The following is an 8681-nucleotide window of genomic DNA, read 5'->3' on the forward strand; positions in this document are numbered from 1 at the left end:
GAGTTTAGAAAATTTTGTAAAAATTATATACTAACCCCCGTGTTGTGGGCTTCGTGTAGGTACCTTCAATTCGCGAAAATTCGATAATTGCCCGGGTCTGTGAATTTTTGGCCAAACACACAGGCTACCGAAAAAGTCTCGGAATTGGGTCGAGATTTTAGCTACCCTACCATTGTCAGACGTCTTGAGTGGGTTCCGGAGGTTGGAATCGGTATAGGTAAACCCGAACCTTACTTTTTCTTAATTGTCTAGTGCTTGAATTGGATTATAAATCTATAAAATATTCATGATAGCTCAGAAAATTATGACTCCTTTTGCATTAGCTTAGTAATATTGCTAAGGACCGCGGGGCAGAGGTTTAGAATTTTTAGAGCTCATTTGGGTAGTTTTTGCAAAATGGTCAATTATGAGGACTAAACTGTAATTTTACATGTTGTAATTGATGAATGTTTGAATGGGCCCAGGAGGGGCTGTGTGATGTGATTGAGTTGTGGGTGTATAGTTTGTGGATATAGAAGTGCGTTTTATGCCCTTTTGCCGATTGGTTAGGTCCTAGGTATAGGGGAGACTCTGTTGGATTTTCAACACGACTTAGGACATCTTTGGTCTTTTCTTAGTTTGTATTGAGTCAAATATATTAAATAATTATAATAAAATTATCAGATGAGCTGGGATAGCCTTCCTCCTCCGCCCAGCTGCCACAGTGACTTCAGTTGAGTCTGTGAGTAAAATATTAATTTTAATTGTAATTTCGATATTATTATATGTTCAAGCATGCCCATGCATCACTTATATGTATATATCTATGTAGTTAAACTCTAGGCACGTTTTATGTTGTATTCACAACTGTTAAAGTGCCATGGATGTTGTTTATGGTAATTTGGAGCAATGTGCGTGCGTTGGTGTGCGTGTGGTGTGGTGTTAGATATGGACAAGACAGGTAGACACGGCTTGAGATCTTCGTTGGGACCCGGTCCTTCGGGGTAGATACTGTAACACCCCTAATTTTTAAATTTATTATTTTTGGGTAAATATTGGTATTTTAATTTTATTTAAATTTTAGAAAATTATTTGAAATTTTTCGAATTTTAGAAATCGGGTTTGATTTCCCGAAAATATAAAACTTTGATGATTTTTAAAAATTAATTTCAAGACCACGTGACAAAACTAAAAATATATTTTGAGTCTATAAATTTTTCTGAGTTTTGTAGAATTTTTTTGAAATTTTTGGGCCTCGTTTTCGATCCCAAGGCAGAGTAAAAATTCAAAATTTTATATTCTGAATCAAACCGGTCGGATCGGACCGGCCCTTTTCTTTTTCTTCCTTCTTCTCCCTCGCGCGCTCGACCTCCCCTCCTTCCCTTCCTATTTTCTCTCTCTTCCCTCACCCTCAGGCCGCGCCGCCGCCTCCCCAGCCACCCCACCTCGCCAACGCACTGCCCCACCACCTCCCCACGGCTAGCCGACGCTCCAGGCGGCCGGAAAATGAGCGTGAAGACCACCCGATGCGCGCACGCAGTTTCGACTTTCCGGCCGAAATCCGGCGGATCCGGCCACCGATTGGGCTGGGTCTTGTGTCAAACAACATTTACACCTCGAGAGCTTTCCATAGACACCAAGAATACCAAAATTTATCGAGCGGTTTGTCCAATTTTTGTCCGGGAAGTTTTAGCCCATTTTGAATTTTGGGCTAGATTTCTCGCAAACTGTGAACCCCATGAGAAAACCGAGAGTACTAGAGCACTCCACTCGTCGAGAGCTTCGCGGCAATATAAATTTCAAAATTTTCCGACACTATTTTTCGGTGCGTCCCACGGAACTTCGTAGTATTTTTCCAAGCATTAAATGAGCTTAGAAAATTTCGTAAAAATTTTATACTAACCCCCGTGTTGTGGGCTTCGTGTAGGTACCTTCAATTCACGAAAATTCGACAGTTGTCCAGGTCTATAAATTTTCGGCTAGATAGATAAGCTACCGAAAAAGTCTCTAAATTGGATCGAGATTTTGGCTACCCCACCATTATTAGACATCCCAAGCACGTCCCCGGAGTCGGAATCGGCATAGGTAAACCCAAAACTTACTTTTTCATAATTTTCTAGTGCTTAAATGGGATTAAAAATCCATAAAATATTCGTGGTAGCTCAGAAAATTATGATTCTTTTTGCAATAGCCTAATAATATTGCTAAGGACTGCGAGGCAAAGTTATAGAATTTTTAGAGTTTATTTGGGTAGTTTTTGCAAAAAGGGTCAATTATAAGGACTAAACTGTAATTTTCATCATGTGATTGATGGACTGGATGAGGGAGCTGAGCTCCCATTTATTTTTATGACATTGAGTATGTGGAGAGTGAGCTGAGCTCCCCAATTGATTATATATTGTGTTTACAGGTCGGGTGAGTAAAAAACTCCCCGTTGAAAGGTCCACTTTATGGCCGGACTCTGTCCGGTTGAATTCTTGAAATTAGGCCCAAATGGGCCTCAGAGTTGGGTTAAGGAATAATTAGGCTTACTACGGGCCTCGGGGGCTTTAGGCTGACCCAGGTCCTAGTGCCAGTCCGGCCCATAGGTTGGGTCGTGATAAATGTGGTATCAGAGCTTAGGCTCCAGATTCATAGGGAATAATTGTCTAAAGTGTTGGGAAGAGTCTACTAGGAGTCACATGTGGAAATTAGGGTTCACATTTGTCTTGCATTGTCATCTTTGCTTTTAATTTCTGCTTCATATAATTATGTATAAATATGAGTCTATAGAGCTGTGTAACATGCTGTTTTGAATTTTGTGGGCTAATGCTGCTGAATTTCAGAAAAATGCGTAGAAGCAGGAGAGCTGCCACTGCACTAGAACTAGATGTGCTTGGCGAGGTGTCAGCACAGGATGAGGCGCCTGCCCCGAAGAGGCGGGGTAGGAGGCCTAGAGCTGCTTAAGTAGAAGAGCAGCTGCCACCAGTTCAGGATCAGTCTTTTATGGCATAGGGTCCCACGGACCCAATGGCAGCTACTCTAGCTAGGTTGCAGAGAACCATCGATATGATGGCACAGTATATGGTCCACCCTCCACAGCAGCAGCAATCCACCGCACCAAGAGGGGAACCTTACAAACAGATAATCAATTTTAAGAAGTTGGTACCTAGTAATTATGATGTGTCAGACGATGTATATCGGTTTTTGGATTCTTGCAGACAGGCAGGAACAGAGTTGCAGTTGACTAATAGAAGACTTATAGAGTGTATACAGCATGTTATGGGGCCTATGCCTAGACAATGAATGAATGATTACATATTACCTCGCATGGAGGGTTTGTCGTGGACTCAGTTTGTGGAACTGTTCATCAACCGGTTTGTACCAGAAAGTTTCAGAGATCAAAAGCAGTGGGCCTTAAGGTAGAATGGCAGGTCTGTAGATGAATATGCTACAAAATTTTTAGAACTGAGCAGGTATGCCCCTACAACAGTAGCTATAGAAACTATGAAGGTGAAGAGTGTCATACCTTACCCCTCTGTAAGGCATAACATGATCCCGTAGAATACCTAATGAACTACCGAACTTCACCTACCGATAACTCATTAAGTACCCTACAAGGGATTTTAAAACAATTTTCTTATTTTTGATAAGTGGTGAGCATTTTCTAATAAGTATTTAAAACATTTAGTTAAAATTAAACTAGTTAATATTTTTGGTCCATTTTATTTTTCCGCAAATTTTATAAAAATTTTGATAGAGTTCCCTCTGTATTTTGAGAAAACAGTTCTTCAAATACCTGTAAAAAGCACTTCTAAAAATTTTTCTCAACAACTGCTTCAATATCATACTCAATCTCAATCAATTTCTCAACACATTTATCAACTTTCAAATTTCAAATCCACTATCCAATGATCATCAAAATATTAGCAATCCATTTCATTCAATTTAAATAAAATAGTTCCATTCATATTTCATTAGAGACAAAACAATTTAGATACATCATTACAAAATTTACATTAAGAGAATTTCAAACTACAATATATATTACAACTTTATACAAATTTTATACAAACTGCTCAAGACCCATTTTTACATGTCCATACATTTATGTGCAATATATACATAAAAAAAATATTTACAGTTAGGGTATAAATTATACCCGATGACTTTAAACTGATAGCTCCTCACACCTCAGCAGCTCAGTCTGCTGCTCCTCTAGTCTCTGTATCTGCGACAGCAATAGAAGCCATCACTGAGTACTAGGACTCAGTGGTGCACAACATACTAAAATAATCTTTATGCAAAATATAAATCACATTTATTCAAAAATTTGACTAAACATGAGCATTAAACACAAAACATGAATTATGAGATTTTAATGCAAACCAAGTTCATTTCGAAGAATCAAAACACATTTCATAAAATCCACAGTTAGATCATGCCATTCAAAACAAATAGAATCTCAATAGCCAGAGGCTAAAGAGAAATCACATCACAAGGCTAGCTAGCTCAAATATATGGATATCCATTCACATCATTTTCTACTGGCACACCTCAACACTTCTCCAGAGAAGGAATCAAAATTTGAAAGTAATTATCCCCACTAGTCGTGCTAGTGAGGTGTTCAAATATATGGTCATGACACTGTGGTTTCAAAACTTATCTTAACAATTTGCTAAACATTGTCATTTCAAATATACACAGTAACTTTCACAATTTAAATCAAACATCATAAGAATGTCATAATCTAATATTTCACATTATTCAAAATAGTATGTAAAAGATGATTATAAAAAGTATACGTTGTGCAAAAACCTCAAGCGAGTCGCCTCTTGGCCTTGACTCGGTTTCTCGGATTCTTTCTCGGTATTCCTTTCAACTGAAATACACAATTTTACAGTGTTTCAGTACCATAATTTAACATAAATCCAAAAATAAATTTAACTTCACTTTTACCTAGCTCTAACGTGCTAAATTCGACGTTCTTCAAATTTTGTGTTTCGGGTTACTATTCACTATACTATTCAAGTCAAATTATTGACTTTCTAAGGCTTAATAGGTATGGGAATTCCAACTTCACTCACATACCACATTTTGGTCACTAAACTTGTTGGTTTTGGTCATTTTCTCAAAACTTAGGCCTTTTAGGCAAAATTGCCAAATTTTCAATTTTGGTGTCCCTAATTGTACTGTTTCATTGTGATGCATACATTTTGCATAGTCATTTAGGTCTAATTTTATAACCATTTTTATTTGATTATTAATCATTTTTAGCTAATTTCATTAGTTAATTAGTTAGTTTTTCATAGTTGTCAATTTTGCATTAATTTGTGATTTTTACTTTGTTTTGTAGGAAAAATGGTGTTTTTGAAGGACCAAAGAGAATTTTTCCATTGAGGAGTGTCTTCTACAGCCAAAGATGTCAAAAACAAGTTTTCAAGCTGAAATATGCATTGACCAAACTGTGCATAACTTGCCGCATAAGCTAAGCAGATCTGCATAAGGAGAAAAATCAGCATTCGAGAACCAGTAGAAATGTGCATAAGGAGACTGCATAGCTTATGCACATTCACGCCTCCCTTATGCACTTTCACGGAATTGTGCATAACCTATGCACCAAGTCATGCAGTTTCACATAAGTGACCGAAGCTTGAAAGCGCATAAGGGACTAAATGACTTATGCAGTCCACTTATGCAGTCCTATAAAGAGTTCATTAATGAGCTGGCAGAAGATTCCCTCAGATAATTCCTCCTAGAACATACCATTTTAGGGCTCCATGTCAGAAAAATGCTATATATAGTCTCATTTTCCCATTTTAGAGGGAGCACAAGGAGCAGAAAAGGAAAGGAGAAGAGTGGCAGAATTTGAGGAGTTACTTTCACCTTCCACACCATTTTCAACCAAGATTTGCAGATTTCTTTCTTCCCTTACATTTTTCTACATTTCTAGTGTTTAATTTCTTATTTCTTAGCTTAGATTAAAGCTTTATTTCCTTATAAACTCATAATATCTTGTAAGCATTATGGATAGTGAGTAGTTTACCTTTGATTCTGGAGTAAGGGTTGTAATATTTGAGATATTTTGTGGATTATGATTGGGTAATCCATATTTTGTGGTCTTAATGAGTTTTATTCATTTCTTGTGTGCTTAATGACATGCTTAGTGTAGGATCCCATTAAGTAATGTTCTTAATCCATGGTTGAAGCACTGAAAGGAGAAGGCCTTGTGATAGATAATCAAGAAATTGGACTTAATTAACTTAGACCTAGAAATAGGCTAAGGATTAAGAGGATTCACAGATTAATTAAAGAACTTAATGGGTCTTAATTAACTCTAAGTCCACGAAAGTAGGATTAGATTGATTAAGGCACTCTTTGTCTCACTCAAAAGGGAATTCAAAGGATTTAAGAATTAATCTCCTTAAAACCCATTAGTTTCACAAGATTGGATAACCAATTTAAAATCCCAAAATAGCTCGAATATGAAATCCCGAACTCCGGAATCACCTTTTTACCATTGCTAATTTTCAATTGAATTTAATTGCTTGCCATTTTAAAATCTTGCCATATTTCAACTTGCTTCTTTCAATTTGATGCAATTTTAGTTTAATTAACACATTGTTGGATAGATTATTAATTTTGATCATATAGATTTCATACTCAAATACCCATCAATTTGTTACCTTAATTTCAAGAATAGTTCAATTTAGTCAACTTTTTATATCAAAAATTCAATCATTAACACAACTCCTCGTGGGAACGATATCTTTACTGTATTACTTGTACGACCCGATGGATTTTGGTGTCCTTCAAATGATTCAGAATTCTCAATTTGGAGGGCATCCTTCTGAAAATCCACATACTCATCTGAAGAAGTTTGCTATGATTTGTGACATGCAAAAACAACCTGGAGTGTCAGATGATGCAGCAAGATTGAAGTTATTCCCGTTCTCTTTGAAAGATAGAGCATTGGATTGGCTTGACTCTTTACCTCACAACTCCATTACAAATTGGGAGCAACTCACTGATGCATTTCTTGCACAATATTTTCCACCTGGAAAAACTCAAGAGTTGAGGAATCAAATGACAGCTTTCAGACCAAGAGAAGATGAAACTTTATATGAGTCATGGATGAGATGGAAGGAATTAGAGAGATTATGCCCACATCATGCCATTCCAAAATGGATGATAAATCAGAATTTTTACACAAATGTCACTCCTGCAATCAGAGGGATTATTGATGCTCAAACAGGAGGGGAATTTATTATGAAGCATGAAGATGAAGCTTATGAGCTATTGGAGAAAATTGCAAAGAATACTCATCTTTGGAGTAGTCCAAGAGGACCAGCTCCAACTCAAAAAAGGCAAGCTGCTGGAATGTATGATCTTGATCCATTCAACATGATTAATGCAAAGTTTGATGCACTTACAAATGTCCTTGCTAAGAAGATGGAAGATCTGAGTATGTTGGTTAGTTCATCATCATCAGCTGGAACTTCACAACAAGTGGCTTATACAGAGGAAACTACTAGCTGTGGAGTAGATTATGGAGAATAAGCAGCATATGTTGGTAATTATGGAAACAAACAAATGGGGAATTCTTATTCTCAAACTTACAATACAAATTGGAGGAATCATCCCAACTTTTCATGGGGAAATCAGCAAAATCAAGTTCAAAATCAGAATTTTCAACCACATCAGCAACAAGGAGTTCCATATCAGCAAAATAGGCAACCATTGCCTAATTTTCAGCAGAAAAATATGAACCCTCCACCAAAACAGCAAGAACGAAATTCCACCACTGAAGCTTTATTACAACAGATTCTTGCTAACCAAAATAAGCATGATGAGGAGATGAGAGAGATGAAAGCAAGGCTGGAACAGATGCAAACACATAATAGAATGCTGGAAAACCAGATTGCACAACAATCATCTTCCTCAGGTGCTAAATCTTTTGGAAAACTTCCAAGTCAACCAGAAAACCCAAGAGAGCAGTGTTAAGCTATTACTTTAAGAAGTGGGAAAGTTATAAATGATGAGAATAGTGAAAACAGTGAGAAGAGAGAAAATGAAAAAGAAACTGATGAGAGTGAAAAACAAGAGAGTGCAGAAAAATGTAAAGAGAAAATTGAAGAGAAGGAAGAGAAGTATATACCTCCTGAGCCCTACAAGCCACAACTTCCCTTTCCACAAAGATTTCAAAAAGCTAAGCTTGATAAGCAATTTGGGAAGTTCTTAGAGGTTTTGAAGAAACTTTACATAAATGTGCCTTTTGTTGATGCTCTTTCACAAATGCCCTCTTATGCAAAATTCTTGAAAGAAATTCTCTCAAACAAGAGGAAACTTGAAGATGATGAAACTGTAGCTTTGTGAGGAAGAATGTAGTGCTATCCTTCAAAGGAAACTTCCCCCAAAGCTCAAGGATCCAGGGAGTTTTTCAATTCCATGCCACATAGGGGAATCATGTTCTACAAAAGCTTTATGTGATTTAGGGGCTAGTGTTAGCCTTATGCCCCTTTCCATTTATGAGAAGCTCAATATGGGAGATCTTAAACCAACCCACATTTCTCTTCAGTTAGCTGACAGGTCAATTAAGTATCCTGAAGGGATTTTGGAGAATGTGCCCCTGAAGGTTGGGAAGTTCTACATACCTGTTGACTTTGTCATCTTGGACATGGAGGAAGATTTTAATATTCCAATTATCTTGGGAAGGCCTTTCC

General features: G+C 37.2%; 1 non-coding gene across 1 annotated transcript; it reads right to left on the reverse strand.

Moving 5' to 3' along the window:
- Positions 1-7028: 7028 nt before the first annotated feature.
- LOC131178902 (small nucleolar RNA R71) lies at positions 7029-7136 on the reverse strand. The gene has a single exon (XR_009147910.1). It is a non-coding gene; the product is annotated as a small nucleolar RNA R71 (small nucleolar RNA).
- Positions 7137-8681: the final 1545 nt, after the last annotated feature.

Source organism: Hevea brasiliensis, chromosome 3 (genome assembly GCF_030052815.1).
Source record: "Hevea brasiliensis isolate MT/VB/25A 57/8 chromosome 3, ASM3005281v1, whole genome shotgun sequence".
Lineage (NCBI taxonomy): Eukaryota > Viridiplantae > Streptophyta > Magnoliopsida > Malpighiales > Euphorbiaceae > Hevea > Hevea brasiliensis.